We start from the raw sequence: 19,516 nt of genomic DNA on the forward strand, positions 1-19,516 counted from the left end.
TGAAAATTAAGCATATGTTGTTCCTGAGTGGAGGAACAAGGAAGAAGGATTTGCTCTGGAGATTGGTAAAAGCACGCAAAGCTATTTATCTTGAGATTATAGGTCTGGTTTCAACCAAGAAGCTAAAGACAGTTATTGCTACTTTGTGGCCCATACGAAATGAACTATCATTATCAGTTTAGATGCTTGTTTCAGCAGGCTGTCACCATAATGTGGGTTTGGATAACCCTAATGGATATGGGGACAAATGTCTGCTTGGAGAGATAATACACTACACTGAAAAGAGCTCTTGGTGAAAACCAGGGGAATCAGGACTTGTTCCAATTCTGCCTCTAATATTTAAGTAACATGGTTGTCTCCTCTCCGGGAAAGGTGGGCTCTATGTTGATGTATGGAGTGAGGGAAGAAATTAGTAGACCTCCCAGATACCTTATGGTCTTAAAGTTGGATAGTATCTTGCATAGGTAAGCTCCTTTTGGCTCTTCCCAGTGGAAACTTTGTCCCTATCTCCCCCAAGTTATGACCCAAATCATATTTGGCCTTGTTCTTGGATTTCAGTTCAGATATTACTCCTTTCCCCCGTAGATAAAAGGAATAAGATGCTATTGACTCCCTTTTCCCTTTAAATGTCCAATCTACAGATTATCCCTTAATCTAGGACAGATTCTTAGGCCTAGTTATAAGGCCTGTCTCCATCTTTGTCTGTAATCTTCATACAAAAGCTTCATTGTGTTTGACTCTGCGACCCTATGGACTGTAGCCTGTCAGACTCCTGTGTCCGTGGAATTTTCCAGACAAACTCATGCCCTTTTTCTATTACAAAAGCTATAAGGAAATGATCCAAAGCAAATTAGTTTCAAATAAAATTGTAAATAAATAATGCTATTTTTAATGTAATATTTCTATGATTTTTTAAAAAGGGAATGGAATGTGATGAGTCTTGGGTTCCTATAATGCTGCGTTGCCCTCAGCAATGCTCAGATTGCCCTCAGCAATCTGAGAGACTCATGCTATTAAAAGCAGATCAAAACAGCAACCAGGACAGAATTGTGCATCAGTATCCCTGGTGGCTCAGTGGGTAAAGAACCTGCTTGCGAGATATGGGTTCAATTCTTGGGTCGGAATGATCCCCTGGAGAAGGGCACAGCAACCCACTCCAGTCTTCTTGCCTGGAGAATCCCATGGACAGAGGAGCCTGGTGGGCTACCGTGCATAGCGTCACAAAGAGTTGGACATGACTGAAACTACTGAGCGTGCACACATGCAACCTCATCACTACCTACTGGTTGTCCTTCCCTTCACTGGCTATTTCTTGCTGTTTCCTTGAAAAGTTTATGTTTCTGTATGAGAAAGAGCAACATGAACTCAGATTACTAAAAAGAAGACTTTTTTCTTCATTTTCTAATTTGAAACTTAGAGATTTGGAGTTTAAGAAAAGTGACGGTGATTTTAAAGTTTCTGCTCTAAACTGGCATTGTGACACCACCCTGGACAGTAATGAGGGGATGGGAACAAACATGTATTCACAGCCTCCTGCCTAGAGGGATGGCTCTCTATCTTTATGCACACAAGCTCTGTTTACTTCTCATCTCCTGTTACATAGAGAAACAGAGCCACAAAGCTCAAGGTGCCTGCCAAGGGCTGCACAGTGATAAAAGTGGGGCCAGATTTGTGCCTCAACCACCTGACACTGGAGCTGATTCTACTAACCACTAAGCTGACTAGTAATGGTCTGTGCAGTGGGGTAGAGGATGCAGCTGATTTTATTTTTATATTTGTTTAGCTTCGAAACTCAGGTCTTTATCATTAGGTCAAGCTTCCTTCCAGTGGTGAAGCGACTGGGCATGGAATGTCAACAAACACGAGCCTATCTCCCTCTGCAACACAACCTACCCTGTACCTAAGAATGCTGAGAATTGCTGCATCTAAGGTCCCTAGGTATACTCTGAAAGTTTTCCACTTAGGAAAACTCCAAACAGCCAAAGTCACTTTCTGGAAGGGATTTGGTATGGACAGATGTCAGGGTGGGCTTCCCATGTGGCTCAGTGGTAAAGAATCCGCCTGCCAATGCAAGAGACTCAGGAGACATGGGTTTGATCTCTGGGTTGGGAAGATCCCTGGAGGAGGAAATGGCAACCTACTCTAGTATTCTTGTCTGGAAAGTTCCACGAACACAGGAGCCTGACAGGCTACAGTCCATAGGATTGCAGTCAGATACGATGAAGCACACACGATGTCAGGGTAGGGGATGTCTCTTATTGCTTTTCCATGGACCGGTTGTGGGACGTTGACTAAGTTACACAACAAAGATGAGTTTCAGATTCTACATTTGTATTAATAATATGAAGATACAAGACCTGATGTAGATTACTGGTTTTCACTTTTCCACCAAAGCAGTAGAAGCCATTATATAAGTGATATCTCAGACCCAAATGCAACATATACACAAAGGCAAGTGGCTTTCTCTGGGTGACAGAACCCATTACCAGCCCTCATCTAACACAATGCCAGCAAAGTAGCTGGAAACTTCTCAGTACACAGGAGCAAACACCTGGTTTAGATTCCTTAGCTAGTCTCTGAGCCCCTTCCCAACTTTGAGAACCTCTAAAAGTCTATGATCTCTTTGAGTAGAATCAGAGAACCTACTATGTGTTAGTGAAACAACTGTTGTCTCCTTTGAAGAGTTCTAATCATAAAAGGAACAATTAGCCTCCTCTGAATTTCAGTTGTGATTTAGTTTTAAACACACTAAAACACCTAACACTCAAGACAGATTTACTCGTCAGTTCAAAGGAATGAAGAACTGGACTTTGATCCATTACCACAGTGCCAGGGATTGATTTGGGAGAAGGATACGCGATTATGGGATAGAATGTGAAATAGGACGCTTTGGGCCAACCCAACCCCGATTCTCTACTTGTGTGTGGTGCAGCATGAGTGACATGGGGTGTGAGGAGGGTTTCATAAGATGTAAAAAGAACTGATTGATTTATCGATCTAGGGAAGACAGTCTCCTTGACGGAGACATGCTGTCAAACAGTGGCAGGATGCACTGCTAAAAGCCCTCCAGATTGATTACCCTACCTGGCACCTGATCCCTCGTCACTGTGGCAGGTGAAGAGTGCTGGAAATGTACTCACAGCTGCATTAATAAGATAGGAGGAGAACAAACAAGGAGGTCTAGGTCAGGTGAGGTTCTGACTAAGAAGAGGATTTCCCACTGCTCTGAATTTCCTCAAAAGAGAGCACCTCACATGGTGTGAAATACACAGACGGAAAATGAGGCTAAATAGCTAATCCAGCTGAAAATGTTTGTGGCAGCAATGACACCTCTGGCTTCTGAACTTCTGTGATTTGGTTTCCCTGTCTGTCAACCGCTTCTGAAATTTGACAATTCCTGTTTGAATCCTTACCTACTTAGAAAATGATTTGGAAATGGTGTACTAAGAGGTATACCTGGTATAACTGCAAAACACATCTCCTTTTAAAGATGCAAGAGGATTTCCACATGCAAACACTGCCGCATTCTACCTCCCTGAATCAATAAGAAAACTTTAAAGGCACACGCACATGTGCACACTACGAAATTTATCTTTATCTTAGACTCCTTTTGTAGGCAAGTCAGAGGCAAAGATTAAACACCATCTGATAATCAGGGAAGGACAAAAAATAACGGGGGGAAAGTCAATTATAATGGGGTTGAAAGAAGGTACTGATGCTATGATTTCTCAGAAAATCAGTATAATCTGTGATAGTAGAGTCACACCATTTAGAAAAGGGGACAGTCCAAAGTCTTGAAGTGTTAAGAGAGAAATTAGCCAGCTCTAAACACTGAAAGAAAATTGAATGTTTGGACATAATGTTTGTGCGCTCAAAAGGATAAGAAGTAGCTACAGATGGGAAGCATTAAAAAATGTTATTGCAGGGTTTTCAGCACTAAAATTTAAATTGTAAAATTATAGGAATTTTGATCTGGACAGACCAGAGGATTCTCAATTACTTTATTTTACCTGTAAGAAAATCCAGGCACAGCAGGGTTAGTGAATTTCCCCAAAGTCAGACTTCATGTTAGTGGGGGAGGGGCTGGGATTTGAACCCATTTCCTGACTTGTAAGTCCAGTGATCTTTCCTCTATATCATGAATGTATAATTCACCTCTTCTTTCACCCATATTTTCCAATATCTTTTAAAAGTGCTTAAGTCTCCCTTCATTAATTATAACAGCAATTGCAACAACAAAACACAAATTTAACAATATTCTCTTGAGGCCACACTATCACCAATTTTTCTTCTTTTACTTTTAGAATCTACTAACACAATTCTTGGAGAAGGCAGTGGCAACCCACTTCAGTACTCTTGCCTGGAAAATCCCATGGACTGAGGAGCCTGGTGGGCTGCAGTCCATGGGGTCGCTAGGAGTCAGACACGACTGAATGACTTCACTTTCATTTTTCACTTTCATGCATTGGAGAAGGAAATGGCAACCCACTCAGTGTTCTTGCCTGGAGAATCCCAGGGATGGGGGAGCCTGGTGGGCAGCCATCTCTGGAGTCGCACAGAGTCAGATATGACTGAAGCGACTTAGCAGCAGCAACACAATTATGTCTCTAGGAAAGCCTAACTAAAATAGGTTTCTGCCCTTGCCTGGAAGATAATGACATAACACGTGGGCACTCACCATCATCTAGAAAATGTGCCCTAACTTTTGATGTAGAATCAGAGGTCTTTGAAAGAGAGAAGGCCATTAGGGTAAAGCTAATTCAATAATTCCATGGTAGAAAAGAAAGCAGAACTCTCTACCAACCAAAACAGAGGGACAGAGATGGCTGAATTACTGAGTTGACCAAAAAGATGGTTCGGGTTTTTCTGTTACAGCAGATGGAAAAATCCGAATGAACTTTTGGGCCAACCAAACAGATCTCTGAAGATAAGAATTTTGATGGAGCAACAGTTATTCTAGACTACTTCACAGCCAACTGAACATTCCTTTCACACAAAGACTGAAATAAAAAAAACAAAACTAAACTAAACAAACCAAACCATGACCTGTGAAGTTGGACAGGAAAAATATATTGCATCATTGCTTTCAGTAAATGCTGACTGAATTTAGCTTTCTTTCAATTATAACAAAGTATGGTAAGGCTTCCCTGGTGGCTAGGTGGTAAAGAATCTGCCTGCCAATGCAGGAGACACGAGTTCCATCCCTGAGTAGGGAAGATACTCTGGAGAAGGGAACGGCAAGGCAATCCAGCATTCTTGCCTGGGAAATCCCCCAGAGAAAGGAGTCTAGCGATCTATAATAGTCCATGGGGTCACAAAGAGTCGGTCACGACTGTGCAACTGAACAACAATAAACTAGGGTAGTATTTAAGGTACCCATGCTGCTGCTGCTAAGTCACTTCAGTCGTGTCCAACTCTGTGTGAACCCATAGATAGCAGCCCACCAGGCTCCCCATCCCTGGGATTCTCCAGGCAAGAACACTGGAGTGCGTTGCCATTTCCTTCTCCAATGAATGAAAGTGAAAAGTGAAAATGAAGTAGCTCAGTCGTGTCCGACCCTTAGCGACCCCATGGACTACAGCCCACCAGGCTCCTCCATCCATGGGATTTTCCAGGCAAGAGTACTGGAGTGGGGTGCCATTGCCTTCTCTGTAAGGTACCCATGATGTTGTTTTTAACAGAATGACAGACCTTTTCATGTTACATTACTTCAGATGCTGCAAATCTTAAAAATGTAATTTACATTTTCCCCTATTTTAAAGTTAAATTGTAATTTAACTCACTTCTAGATCTTATTTAGTATATTAATAAAAAAATTTATACCATAATTTTATATTGATATTTTTAAATAATTCATTTATTTTGAATTATTAACATTATTATTTTTAAACCACTTTATTGAAGTATGATCGAAAAAAAGCCATGCTTCTTTAATGTATACAATTTGATAAGTTTAGAGATAACTTCCCTGGTGGCTCAGATGGTAAAGAACTTGCCTGCAATGTAGGAGACCCAGGTTTAATCCTTGGGTCAGGAAGGTCTCCTGGAGAAGGGAATGGCTAATCACTCCAGTGTTCTTGCCTAGAGAATTCCATGGACAGAGGAGCCTGGCAGGGTCCACTGAGTCTCAAAGAGTCAGACACCATTGAGCAACTACCACTTTATACACTCGTGAAACCATCACCATGATCTATGCCATAAATATATCTCCATCCCTTCCGCCAAGTTTCCTATCATTCTATTTAGTTGCTTTGTAACAAGGACACTGAACAAAAGATCTACCCTCTTAGTACAATTTTGAGTATACAATGGAGTATTATTAATTATAGGCTTTTTGCTGTACATTAGGTGTAGGATTCATTCACTCTGTGTAACTGACATTTTGTGCCCTTAGACTAACATCTACCTATTACCCCCCACCCTATGCCAAGTTCCTGGCAACTACCATTTTACTCCTTGCTTTTATTTAGATTCATAATATAAGTGGAATCATTTAGTATTTAGCATTCTAATACTCTTATTTCACTTAGTTTCAGATATATCCATATTGTAACAAAGGGTAAGATTTCTTTTTCTTTGGGTTGAATAATATTTCATTGTACGTATATATCATATTTTTCTTATTCATCCATCAATGACATGTAGGTTACTTCCATGTCTTGGCCATTATAAATAATGTTTCAGTAAACATGGGAGTGTAGATACCTCTTTGATACCATGATACCAATTATTTTTACTACATATTCAGAAGTGGGATGCCTGGATCACTTTGTGGCTTTAACTTTTTGAGGAAACTACATATTGTTTTCTGTAGTGGCCATACCAATTTACATTCCCATCAACACTGAAAGGATTCCCTTTTAGTCACATCCTCACCAACACTTACCTTGTGTTTGTGTATATGTGAGTGCACACATTGTTTAAAAATAATCATTTTAACAGGTGTGAGGTGACATCTCTTCGTGGTTTTGATTTGCATTTCCTGGTAATTAGTGATGTTGAACACTACTCATATACCTGTTGGCCATTTGCATGTCTTTGCAGAAATGTCTGTTCAGCTCTTTTGCTCACTTTTTAATCAGGTTACCTTTCTGGGTGGAGGAGACTATTGAGTTACAGGAGTTGTTCATATGTTAATATTTTGGATATTGACCTTTGTTAGATACTAGTTCAGTTCAGTTGCTCAGTTGTGTCCGACTCTTGGTAACCCCCTGAATCACAGCACACCATGCCTCCCTGTCTATCACCAACTCCCAGAGTCCACCCAAACCCATGTCCATCGCGTCGGTGATGCCATCCTCTGCCGTCCCCTTCTCCTCCTGTCCTCAATCTTTCCCAGCATCAGGGTCTTTTCAAATGAGTCAGCTCTTCGCGTCAGGTGGCCCAAGTTTTGGAGTTTCAGCTTCAAAATCAGTTCTTCCAATGAACACCCAGGACTGATCTCCTTTAGGATGCACTGGGTGTATCTCCTTGCAGTCCAAGGGACTCTCCAGAGTCTTCTCCAATACCACAGTTCAAAAGCATCCATTCTTCTGTGCTCAGCTTTCTTTATAGTCCAACTCTCACATCCATACATGACTACTGAAAAACTATAGCCTTAACTAGATGGACCTTTGCTGACAAAGTAATGTCTCTGGTTTTTAGTATGCTATCTAGGTTGGTCATAACTTTTCTTCCAAGGAGTAAGCGTCTTTTAATTTCATGGTTGCAATCACCATCTGCAGTGATTTTGGAGCCCAGAAAAATAAAGTCAGCCACTGTTTCCACTGTATCCCCATTAATTTGCCATGAAGTGATGGGACCAGATGCCATGATCTTCGTTTTCTGAATGTTGAGCTTGAAGCCAACTTTTTCACTCTCCTTTTTCACTTTCATCAAGAGGCTTTTTACTTCCTCTTTACTTTCTGCCATAAGGGTGGTGTCATCTGCGTATCGGAGGTTATTGATATTTCTCCCAGCAATCTTGATTCCAGCTTGTGTTTCCTCCAGCCCAGCGTTTCTCATGATGTACTCTGCATAGAAGTTAAGCAATCAGGGTGACAATATATAGCCTTGATGTACTCCTTTTCCTGTTTGGAACCAGTCTGCTGTTCCATGTCCAGTTCTAACTGTTGCTTCTTGACCGGTATACAGATATACAGATGGCAAATATTTTCTCCCATTCCGCTGGTCATCTTTTTACTTTATTGATTGTTTCATTTGCTGTGTAGAAGTTTTCCAGTTTGATGTCATTCCATTGTCTATTTTTTTCTCTTGTCATCTGTGCTTTTGGTGTCATATCCAAGAAATCACTGCCAAGGCCATTTGTCAAGAAGCTTTTCTCATTATGTTTTCTTCTAGGAGTTTTATGGTTTCTGCTTTTATATTTAAGTCTTTAATCGATTTGAAGCTGATTTTTGTATAGTGAAATGAGTCTAATTTCCTTCTTTGCATCTTTACACTGTCCTTATCTCTGAGCAACCACTAACCTATCCTTTATTTTGTATGATTTTATCACTTCAAGAATGCAATGTAAGTAGAATAATATAATATGTAATATTTGGGGATTGACTTTTTTTTCTCAGTATAATTCTTTGGATATTCATTCAGGTTGTTGCAAGATGAGTAGCATTCCTTTGTATGTATATACCACAGTCTGCTTTGACCATTCACTCATTGAAAGACATGTGGCTTGCTCACAGTGTGGAGATATTTCAAAGAAAGCTGCTTTGAGCATTCGTGTCCAGGTTTTTGTGTGAACATAATTTTCATTTCCCTGGGACAAATGCCTAAGAGTACATTTATTGGGTCATGGTAGATTCATGTTTAGTTTAGAGGTTTTTTGTTTGTTTGTTTAAGTACTCAATGGTTTTAAAAGATGTAGAGAATTTTGCATTACCACCAGCAATGTATGAGTCATCAATTCCTTTACATTCTCATCATCATTTGGTATTCAATTTTTAAAAACTTTTTTAGCCATTCTGATAGGTATGTAATACTATTTCATTGTGGTTTTAATTTCCATCTCCCTACTGACTACCGATACTGAACATCTTTTCATGTGCTTATTTTCCATCTGTTTATCTTCAGCAAAATGCCTGCTCATGGTCTTTTGACTAGTCTCTAGTATAGCTGTTTGGCTTTTAACATTTGAAATTTAGGAGTTCTTTATATACTCTGTATCACAGTTCTTAATAGAATATTTGGTTTAAGATTTTTTTCTATTAGTCTGTATCACATCCCTTCATCTTACTCGGGCCATTTGCAGAGGAAAGAAAATAATTTTGATGGATTTGACCAATTTTTATTGTTTGTGCTTTTGGTGTCAAGCACAGAATTATTTGCTGAGCCCTCAATTCTACAGATTTTCTAAAGTTTTTTTGTTTTTTTCCCTAAAAGTTTTATAGTTTTTGCTTAATAATTAATTCCATGGCTATTTTTTGTTAACTTCTATATATGGTGTGAAACTTAGATTGAGATTCTTTTTCTTTTCTAGAGCATATTTGTGTGCATATGTTTTTGGGTTACCTATTCTACTTCATTGCTCTATGAGTCTGCCCCTCTGCCAATAGCATCAGTCTTAATCAATGTAGCTATATAACAAATCATAAAAACAGGCAGGCTGGTTTCTCTTATTTATTTTTATTTTTCAATTTTTTTTTTTAGCTTTTCTAGTTTTTGCGTATAAATTTTAGAATAATCTTATCTATAGTCATAAAAATCTTTCTGGGATTTTGATAAGAATTGTATTAAATCTGCTTATCACTTTGGGGGAATTGACATATGTAGTATATTGAGTTTTGTAATTCATGAAGATAGTACGTCTATTTATTTGTTGTTGCTCAGTGACTAAATCATGTCCGAGTCTTATTTACATATTCTTTAATTTCTTTTTTCACAGTTTTGTAGTTTTCACCATACAAATTCTGAATATTTTTGGTTAGATCTACATCTAAGAATTTTATTTTTGATTAAGAGCAAATAACATTGCATTTCTCATTTTAGAGTCCACATAAACACTACTAGTATATAGAACATATATAGTATATTGACTTTTTAAAATATTTACCTTATATCATATGTTATTTCTTAACTTATTAATTATAGGAGTCTTCCTATTGGGCCCTTGTGATTTTCCACCTACAAAATTTTGTTACCTGCCAGTCTTATTTCTCCCTCCTAATCTCTCTGCTTTTTATTTCCCTTTCTCACTATTTCATTGGTGAGAGCTTCCAGTATTATGTTGAATAAGGTTGGTAAGAACAAATACGGTTGCTTGTTGACAATATTAGGGGAAAATTATTCCATCTTACATCATTAAGTATAATGCTAGCTGTAGGGCTTTAGTAGATGTTCTTTATCAACTTGAGGAAGTTTACCTCTATTTCTAATTATCTGAGAATTCTTATCATGAATGGGTATTATCCTGCCAAATGATCTTTCTGCATCAAATAATTAGATCACATGATTTTTCTTCTTTAGCTTGTTTAGCTTGTTAATAGGATGGATTATATTGACTAATTTTCAAATATTGAACCAATATTCTATTCCTGCAATAAACTCCAGTTGATCATGGTATAATACTCTTTTCATAAACTGCTGAATTCCATCAGTAATATTTTCCTAAGGAATTTTGCATCTATATTCATAAGGGCTTTTTTTTTATATTTTTGTAGAATAAAAAACTTTGGTTTATTTTTTGTTTGGACTTGGTATATGGAAAATGTGTTATAAAATTAATCAGTATATCTTCTTTCCTCTTCCGTTTTCCAGAAGAAATTTTGTAGTATCAGTGCTATTTTCTCCCAAAATGGTTTGAAGAATTATCTCATGATCTTATCCTAGAGATCTGTATGAGAGTTTGTAAACTACAAATTAAAATTTAATAGTTATAGGATTACCAAAGTTTCTGTTCCATATTGGGTGAATTGCAGTAGTTTGTGCTTTTAGAGAAATTGGTCCATTTCATCTAAGCTGTCAAATTGATGTTTGTAGAGTTGTTCATAATATTCCCTTACCATCCTTTCAAGTCTACAGCATCTAAAGTGATATCCTTTACTTCACTTCTGATATTGGTAATTTGTTTCTTCTCTCTGTTACTCCTTTGGAGAGGGGGTGGTCAGTTTTACAAATATTTGTGAAAGAACAAGCTTTTTAGTTTATAATTTTTAATTTTTTTTTCCTGCATTCAATTTCATTGTTTTCTGTTCTCTATTATCTCCTTCTATTTCTTGTAGGTTTATTTTGCTCTGCATTTTCTAGGGTCTTCAAGTAAGGGCTTAGATGACTGCTTTGAGATTTCTCCCTTTTCTAAAGAGCTATAAATTTCACTCTCATCACTTGTCTTAACCATGCTTCCCATGTTTTTAGTATGCTGCCGACTCATTTCCATTCAGTTCAGTGCACTTAAACATTTCTCTCGGGACTTCATTTTGGACCCACAGATTGTTTAAGTGTGTTGCTCGGTTTCCAACTGCTTAGAGTTTTTCATGTGATCTTGCAGTTACCGATTTCTTCTCTTCCCGCCCCCCCCCCCCCTAATCTAAACCTGCTGTGGTCAGTGAACATATTCCACATGCTTTCAATCCTGTTAAATTTCTTGGTTTGTTTTATGCCTCAAGGAATTTACCACAATGTTGATCTTCTAGTCTCAAGGTATCTAACTGGTCTGCCTTCTTCTCTCTGCCCTTGAGTCTTCTGACATTTCTTTTATATATAATGTCCAGTGTTCAGCTGTACTTAGTGTGGGAGGGGTAAAACACATCTATTCAATCTTCCAAGAAGCCAAAGACTCAACTCCTGTATTTTTTGTTTATGTAATAAAGTATTATATTGGGAATGCGTCCATTGGCTTTAACAAACTGCCAAGAAGGTTATGGTGCATAAGGGGGGAACAAGCCCTTTAACAGGCCTTTCTCTTAGAGTGAGCAGCCCACAACCACTCTGCCTTTCCTTCTGTCCCTGAAGCTGATCAATTATCCAGCTGTATTTATTGGCATTAAGCCCACCCATTATATTTTCCCTATGAGCCAACATGACATCAAATGCCTACCACAATTCTTGACTTCTCAGGTACTCTCCTACTCTTAAGCCAGGTTCTGTACTGATCTGTATCCTGCCTGACTATGGGTAATACTTATGCTTCCCACATGCATGCATACTGCTCATCTTCAAGCACCATCTATGATGTAAGCCATAAGATGGACTCAAGGCCAGCTTCCCCACCCAAGATAATAATGAAGTCAACATGACATCTTTCTAAGGAGAAAAAAAAAACACTAAACTAAAATCTTTTACGCAACCAAATATAGTATTTTTAAAACCAGTGTTAAGGTACTAGGGGAAAAAAGATTCATTCATTTCTTTCAAAACATCTATTTACAAATAAAACAACATAATTAACCTTAAAAATCGGTGGTGAATCAACAGAGTTGCTCATAACATAGGACCAGTCAGCTGTTGCCTATCTAGCTAATTCCTTTGTATCTTTCTGCAGGGATATAGGTTTGTCAGGACCTCAAAAAGGCCCCTTCACAGATAAGTCCTCTTAGTGGCAATTAGCACAGTTTTGCTAACAGGGATGAGGAGGAGAAAAAGACAAAGAGAAAGCATAAAAAATAGGCGGATTAAAGCAAAGGGTGAAACCTCTGTCAGCCAGGATGAAGCCTGTCAGGCTGACTAATGTTCTTAAGCCCATAAGGGGACTCGGCTGGCAGCTGTAGCATTCTCAAGTTGTGAAAAAGAGGGTATTATGCAAGGAAAATATTTATTGATCTGAAGATGTAGAAGATGTGAGATTTATGATTGAGAAATTATATTAAGTAGTTAATTTATTTACTTACATAAGTGCTGATTTGGATCCTTGTAAATTAACTACAAGGACAGAGTCATGAAAAGGACAATCATGCATCTCTGTGAGGTTAGTAAGAGTAAGTTAGGAAGTATGTGGGGCCTAAACATTGGACCGCCAGACTTGGCTGGATTAACACTCATCAGCTATGTGTGATTTTTAATAATCTGTTAGTCTGTGGGTAAGATGAAGGCTTGTCTAAGGAAGGAAAAGAATACTGAAAGTGGAAAAGTACTAGACAGAGTATAAATATGCTCAGTCCTCCTCCACCCTGGGCACTGGAGTTGTTTACATTGAACCATTTGAGATACACTTGAGGCTCAAGCTGTCACTTTCCTTGAATATGAAGAAAATATGGCTACAATGTTGACTGCAGCTGCAGTCCATGGATTTAGATAACAATGGAAATTAAAATTTAAGGGTAGGCTGAAACCAAAGGAGAATGTGGCAAATCTCCTTTTACTAATTATCCAGAAAAGAGGTTTTATGTATTATGATAGCATCTGGATACCAGCTAAATACAGGGGGCACACCTGGACTCCAAACCATGTGGAAAGTAATGCAGCGGTTCCCACAACATCCTCAGGTTAAAGTGGCAGCAAAGGTAACCAGGCAGGGAGAGAAGGAGCTGGTATGCAGAAGAGTATGATAATAGCAACTGCCCATCCCTGTCTAGCCCATGCGCATCACTGCTCTACCAGGCGTCTAAAGCAAGGGTTGCAATGGAAAGTACATCCTTTCACATTCCTCTACCCACTTTAGTCCCTATCCTAACTCCAAGTAAACTGAGGACAGAAATGACTGCTAAAATACATGACCTGAGAAAACTATTTTGTACAACATATTATATATACTCAGAATGGTATTGGAACATTGCATCAACCAACCAAAAAGGAAAGAGAAACTATAGAGTTTATCCCCTGCTCTGTGTTTGACTGACAGAAGATATTTAAGCGGCTGGATGATGAACCGAGTACCTATCTAAGAAACAGTATCATTGCTTCAGGCTTGTTTTCAGTTATCTCCCTAACTAGATCAATATATGATAGGAAATCACTATGTCATATCCTTCAGCAAAGAACGGAAGTGACAGAACACAGAGATTGACAGGGGACTCTGTTCTGTGCCCCTCCATCAGAGCACTGTCCATTTCTTCCTTCTTATCTTCACACTGTTCAGATGATCCAGAAGAAGACTGAGAGGGCCACAGGGGTCATCTGTGAGGTTGTCTCCCCTACAGATGCTCAGATGCTCAGTATTTTCTGACTCTCTGCAACCCTATGGACTGTAGCCTGCCAGGCTCCTCTGTCCAAGGCATTTTCCACACAAGAATATTGGAGTGGGTTGCCATTTCCTTCTCCAAGGGATCTTCCCCACCCAGGGATTGAACCTGGGTCTCCTGCACTGCAGGCAAATTCTTTACTCCCCTCCTTTTAATAAAAGCTGTGGCAATATTTCTGCAAGGCAACTATTCTTTCCTTTTGCTGAATTCTAGAATCAACAAACAGTGGAGGGAGAAGGTGGTAGAGAGAAGAGGACAAAAAGATGACAGAATAAGGGAGAACAGAGATAAAAAGCAGGCATTCCATCTATTCTCCTCTGATTATGATGCCTGGAATCATGGTAGATTCTCCTTCCAGGGCTCTCTTCACTGTGAAATGCTGGGAAGATAATAGACGTGGAAAAAACAGATTCTGAAACTCTACAAAACACGATCTCATCAATAATATATGCCTTCCCCACAGCTTGGAGAAAATAAAATATTAATATGCCCAATTTTTAAGAGAGAAGCAAGACTGCACACTGGAATGTTTTTCATCCAGCATTGATGCTCTGATTCACACATACGTGCTTCAGTGAATTCTGTGGTTTCTGTCCTGTCTGCCACCCTGATTTGGGTGTCTATCCCTCACTTAGGAGAGAGAAGCCATAGGCTCCCGGGCTAGTAAACAACATAATGGTGGTTCAGAGGGATGCAAGGCTTGTGGTTCTGTTTGGATGTCCCCCGAGTGTTTTTAAAAGCTTCCTTAGCACATTTTCCCCCTTATCTTTTCATGCTCTAGTATATAGCCAAAGTATGGGCCTTTCATTGCTCATTTGCACCCTCCAAACAGGCTCTTCACTTGCTTTAAAATATAAAGCTAGTTTTTGAAGAGACATTATAAAATGCTAAAGGATGTAGGTAGGTTTCATATCATATCAGCTCATGGGCAATGTTAATATGTCTTGATGGGACATCATTAAGTCTTTATGACAGTATTAAAGCAATAGTAGAGCTGGTAAGTAAGACGTAATGTCCTTCAGATCAAATTTGGAAAGCTGGTCTTCAGAAACTCTAGTGTTTAAGCTGGAAAATGTGCGCATTCAGAATCATTTATCATATGTATGTGTTTCATTAACCCACCCCAAAAAATGATATGGAGGGAAAAAAAAAAAAAAAAACCTACCCTAAAGACCGATGGTGAATTTCATTTTAGCAGCAAGTATTTAGAAGTATTTATCTGTTCATGACAATTTTAACACACTTGTTTAGTTGTCATAAACAAAGTACAGCTAAAATATTCTTAAAGATACTTGTGGATATGAAATTACATCCCAAAAGAAATCTAAGATACATGCAAAAGACACACAAATTTACAGATTATTGGTCTAAAATAACCCCATAAAATAATCCAGAGGTTTTAAGCAGAGTTTTTTAAGAGCCCTGGAGCTCTACTGAGCTTCTGGGATGAGCAAGAAAGAGGAGAATGGACACCAAATAACTCACTGAAACCAACTTCTATTTTTAGAAAATATTATCTTCTTTGAATTTCTGGGGAGGATTAAGTGAAATATAATCATGTGAAAAATAATACATGTGTATATTTTAGTTAGTAAGGATAATATAAATAATGTATTTGTATAACTGAGAACTTATTTTTGGTAACAGTTATATTGCATGAGAGTATAACTGAATTCTACAGATTCCCAATGCTGCCAAATGTCCATGTTGTGATTTTTCTAAACTTAAAATTGCATTATCATATATACAAAATTAAGATTCTAAATTACTTAAAATAAATATGCATGGATGTGCACCTGTGTATTGGCCATGCAAATTAGCACATGCAAATATGCCTATGTATTAAAATGGATCAGGATGCTGAAAACTAAATGAAATCAGTTGGTCAATTTAAATCTTAATAAATCCTACCACTTGTGTACATTTAGGTTAAATTCTCATTGTGACTTCTGAGAACTCTTCAACCCAAAAGGTTTCAGATGGACTGCCTGTGAGGGGAAATGGTAAATGCATCATTGATGGGGTAACCAAAAATCTGATGAAGATAATGTTTTAAAAAAAGCAAAAAGAAAACAAATATACCCATTGAAATCATTTTTAAATCATGGAATAAGCAAATATACAAGGTATTGTGATGCACACTGCACAAAACACACTAAATCTGCACTGTCCTTATACCCTAGAAGTTTACAAACTGAACGGACCATAGATGAGGATGATTGTTAATGGGATTGTAAGTAACTACACAGGAGGAAGAATATCTCACTATCAAAGGATAACAACTGCGATAGCTCGAAGTGATACCAGTAATCATCAGAGCCAGTTAAAACCCAAAGGCATACGAAGAGAAGGCAATAACCTAAGTTGGTATAATGGCCACTGGAAGACGCTGGCACAGGTTGACTATGGTCCACATCTAAGGCTAAAAGGGATATCTGCATCAGATCCAAGCGTATAGTAACCATTCCCAAACTATATTACCAGTGACCAATTTTGTCAAGCAGAGCTAAACACAGATATCCTAGCTTTTCTTAACTTGGCATTTAATTCAATAAATAAAGCAATAAGAACCAAACAAAACAGGAATTTGACTTACTACCACCAGCCCTATGCTCCCAGAGTTTACAGTTAAGAGAACTGCATTCTACACATAAACGGCGCATGTGGGTTCCTAAGTGGACACATGCAGCTTCAATTTCAACTTGTCTAATCCTTTAGCAGCCAATTTTCATCTGGGAGATTATAAAGGTGAGAAATACTTTTCCCTTTTCCATTTTTTTTTTTTCTTTCCTTAATGGCTGGAGGCTTGAAATCTATCCATTGTGAACACTGGTTCCTCGATTCGAGCTTCACATAGTACTGGGCAGCTCAGTGCTGGCCACACTGCAAATGAGTCCCCGCCCCCTCCTCTCCCCCATCCTGCTCATCCCTCTACTCCTGATGGCTGTGACATCACCGCTCTGCTTGGGTGAGGACTAATCCACCAGGGCTTTAAAGGGCAAGAGTGTACTCCTCCTCACCCACTCCCTTTCCTCTATAGAATTTCAGAAAAACCATGCACACACACCCCCAGCCCCACAAAAAAGAGCATCAGGTTATTTTAAAGGTTTTAGGTCAGAACATATTTGAATAGCATTGAGTTTTCTTTTCTTCCATGTGCCCAGTTTTGAAATTGTTCTACTTGAAAAATATTTTTATTTTGCTATTTTGGTTTCCCCTTTTTGGCTGGCATTCATTTCTGTCAAAGGAAGGAAGCAGGAAAGCAACGTTCTACATGTCAGATGGAAGGAATCTGCTAAGTGTCATTGCAATAAAAGACAACAGCCTATATTCTGCAGCTGCTATGCATGAGCATGCCATCCTTAAGAATAGGGTTAGGGTTAAGTTCAGTTCAGTTCAGTTCAGTCGCTCAGTCGTGTCTGACTCTTTGCGACCCCATGAATTGCAGCACGTCAGGCCTCCCTGTCCATCACCAACTCCCAGAGTTCACTCAAATTCATGTCCATCGAGTTGGTGATGCCATCAGCCATCTCATCCTCTGTCGTCACCTTCTCCTCCTGCCCCAATCCCTCCCAGCATCAGAGTCTTTTTCAGTGAGTCAACTCTTCACATGAGGTGGCCAGAGTATTGGAGTTTCATCTTTAGCATCAGTCCTTCCAATGAACACCCAGGATTGATCTCCTTTAGAATGGACTGGTTGGATCTCCTTGCAGTCCAAGGGACTCTGAAGAGTCTTTTCCAACACCACAGTTCAAAAGCATCAATTCTTCAGTGCTTAGCTTTCTGCACAGTCCAACTCGCACATCCATACATTACTGCTGGAAAAACCATAGGTTAGGATTAGGGTAAATAATTCCTGAGAAATAGCTTGGGCAAACACTGAAATCTCTAAATAGTGTCTCATAAAAATTAAATAAGCTTCTTTTTTGATCTCATTTCCAAGTAAATGGGCATCTTGCCACTTAGCATTACCTTAGAAGTAACCCCGTCATATCTTACCGACTGAGCAGTATTATAGCTTGTCAAAGTGGACAGCAGAGATCTGTAGCAAGTTCCTCTTACAAACAGAACACACTGGCTGACGGAATGGAGTAATGTGTGGTTCTTATTAGGATAACATCAATCAGTAATTTATGCCTAAGCTTAGCAGGTAAATGAAGAGAGTCATATGTTTTAAAAATACCTGTTAAGTTATTCCCCTGACTTCTCATGTGATGTGGTGTTAAGATAAAGGGGTTCAACTGTCCTTTAACTAGTTGAAAAAGTTACATGTTTTACTCAATTGGAGTCCTCCAAGAAGAATTTAAGCACTGATGTGCCTGGGGTGATGCTAGGTACTAAGAAACCAAAAGCAAGCTGAAAGGCTTCCACTTTGAAGTATAAAGATAAAGCACAACATCCAAGGGAGTATTTTGACAAGATAGAAAAGATTTATAAATACTTGCATACTTGACATTATAAATATGATCCCTTTGACTGGCTATTCCTGAGATGCCCAAACTGGAATGAAGACTCAGAAGTTGAAGGCAGAATTCCATGCAGATGGCAGTCTTTGGCCAGGGTGGAGCAGGCAGATGTCAGCCCTGGCCTTGTGCCCTCCCCTGAGGCCAAGTGGGAGAGATAATAAGCCTCCTTAATGTGAAGTCAAGTGGGCCTTAGGAAGCACCACTACAAACAAGCTAGTATAGGTGATGGAGTTCCAGTGGAGCTCTTTTAAATCCTAAAAGATGATGCTGTTAAAGTGCTGCACTTAATATGCCAGCAAATTTGGAAAACTCAGCAGTGGCCACAGGACTGGGAAAGGTCAGTTTTCATTCCAATCCCAAAGAAAGGCAATGCCAAAGAATGCTCAAACTACCACACAATTGCGCTCATCTCACACACTAGCAAACTAATGTTCAAAATTCTCCAAACCAAGCTTCAGCAGTATGTGAACTGTCAACTTCCAGATGTTCAAGGTGGATTTAGAAAAGGCAGAAGAACCAGAGATCGAATTGCCAACATCCATTGATCGTTGAGAAAGCAAGAGAGTTCCAGAAAAACATCTATTTCTGCTTTATTGACTATGCCAAAGCCTTTGACTGTGTGGATCACAACAAACTGTGGAAAATTCTTGAAGAGATGGGAATACCAGACCACCTTACCTGCCTCCTGAGAAATCTGTATGCAGGTCAAGACTGGACATGGAACAACAGTCTGATTCCAAATTGTGAAAGGAGTATGTTAAGGTTGTATACTGTCACCCTGCTTATTTAACTTATATGCAGAGTACATCATGAGAAATGCTGGACTGGATGAAGCACAAGAGGGAACCAAGATTTGCCAGGAGAAATATCAATAACCTCAGATATGCAGATAACACCACACTTATGGCAGAAAGTGAAGAACTAAAAAGCCTCTTGATG

Source organism: Capricornis sumatraensis, chromosome 1 (assembly GCF_032405125.1).
Source record: "Capricornis sumatraensis isolate serow.1 chromosome 1, serow.2, whole genome shotgun sequence".
Lineage (NCBI taxonomy): Eukaryota > Metazoa > Chordata > Mammalia > Artiodactyla > Bovidae > Capricornis > Capricornis sumatraensis.